We start from the raw sequence: 1,816 nt of genomic DNA on the forward strand, positions 1-1,816 counted from the left end.
TTCTCCTCTATGTTAATTCATTTCTAATTTGGAAAAGGTCTTGTCGTAACTGATGTTGCGCAGGTGAAATGAAAAAACTGGTGACCCAAGTGCCCCTCCGAAGGCCAGCCTGTGCTCTTCCCCTGTCTGTGTCACACATGGCTGGTGTGAATAATCTTGGGTATACAGGCCTCCTTTGGTGCTCAGGAGGTGTGCCTCTGTGGCCAGGCACAGAAGCATTTCAGGGAGAGAGGCTGAGCTCGGCTTTGACAGGGCAGAAAAGCCCTTTTCAAGGAGGTGTTGGGACCTTTGGGACTGAGCAGCCCACACAGTAGAGAACAGTTTGTAGTGAGTGTTCTGTGCAGCCTCCTGCACACACACACACATGCTGGAAAACTGCTAAAACTGATTCTTTGCCTAAACTTTCGTGCCTGAGCAGGTTACAGGGGATTCGCTGTGTGAGGTCAGTTCAGGTCTGCTTGCCTTCTCTCCTCCCTGAACCTCTCCTGCTGCTCTGTAGTCAGCTCCCTCTGTCTTAAAAACCCCACATCCTGAAAGGCACTGAACTGAGGGTGTGAAACTGCAGCAGCACTGGAGAGGTTATTCATGTTTACACGTGTGTGCTCTTATTCCTCAGGACTTGTAGGTAGTGAATGAAATTTTTAGCTGACTCTCGCAATGAGGGTGGTGAAAGGCTGGCACAGGTTGCCCTGAGGGGTGTTAGATGCCTTGTCCCTATGACATTCAAGGTCAGGTTGGACAAGGCTCTGAGCTGCCTGATCTGGTTGGAGATGCCCACTGTGTAGGGTTGGACCTATCAGACCTTTTCTAGACCCTTCCAACCCAAACAAACCCTTCCTTGATCCCACATTCAGCAGCTCCCTGGAGAGAGAGCTGGCACTGCCGGCTGCTGCAGGGACAGGCTGTGGGAGGTGCCCGGGGAAAGGGCTGAGCGATGCTGTCAGCACGGCTCCAGCAGGTTTATTTTCTCTGTGCTATTTAAGTGAACTGCCAAAAAGACAGAATTAATCAAGCTCCATTAGGCTTTGTGGCCTTACTCTAGAGAAGCTGGAATTTTTTTCTCCAAATACAACCCTTCAGTGTAATTAATTGATGCAAAAAATAGTAATTATTTAAGAAATCTTACCAGACTTTCAGGCCAGGGGCACGTTCATGGAGCACCAGCAGCTGAGGCGTGCTACCACTGCTACCGCCTCTTTGCACAGGTCTACTGAGTACTGCTGTGCTGGTCCCTCTGCTATAAGCGAAAGAACAACACCCCAGCCATAAACCGCTGATTTTGACTTTGCAAATTCAGTGAGTTGTGACTTTGCAAGGTAAAATTAAAACTTTAGAGCATTTTTCAGGCTTTCAGAGGGGGTGCCCGGGCAATGCCACACGTACCGCGCAGGCGCTGCGCTACCCCGTGGCATCCACGGGCAGCGGGCGCGGCGCGGAGGGCTCGGGCACAGCCGCTCCCGCCCGTCCGTCCCCGGGTACATCGCACAGCTCCAAGTGCCACTGCTTGGAAACGGGCTGAAAGGACCCCCAGCGTTTTATTTTTCGGGTAGAGGGTGTGTGGGCAGAGCGGCCGCTGCGAGTGAATGTGTGGGGGAAAGAGCCGGGGAAGGCTGATCTCGAGTAAAAGTCTCGCTGAAAAAGGGGCGCTACCGTGGCGGTAGCGTGGCCGAGCGGTCTAAGGCGCTGGATTAAGGCTCCAGGTCTCTTCGGGGGCGTGGGTTCGAATCCCACCGCTGCCAGCAGCGCTTTTTTGCGCCTCGGGCCGGCGCCATCGCCCCCTGGCGGCGGTGGCGGCGCACAGAGCATTGTGGGTAGG

General features: G+C 53.6%; 1 non-coding gene across 1 annotated transcript; it reads left to right on the forward strand.

Annotated features, from left to right (window-relative positions):
* The first annotated feature begins 1,656 nt into the window (after positions 1–1,656).
* On the forward strand, positions 1,657–1,739 carry TRNAL-AAG (transfer RNA leucine (anticodon AAG)). Its single transcript has one exon. It is a non-coding gene; the product is annotated as a tRNA-Leu (tRNA).
* The last annotated feature ends 77 nt before the right edge of the window (positions 1,740–1,816 follow it).

This window comes from Sylvia atricapilla, chromosome 15, assembly GCF_009819655.1.
Source record: "Sylvia atricapilla isolate bSylAtr1 chromosome 15, bSylAtr1.pri, whole genome shotgun sequence".
Classification (NCBI taxonomy): Eukaryota; Metazoa; Chordata; class Aves; order Passeriformes; family Sylviidae; genus Sylvia; species Sylvia atricapilla.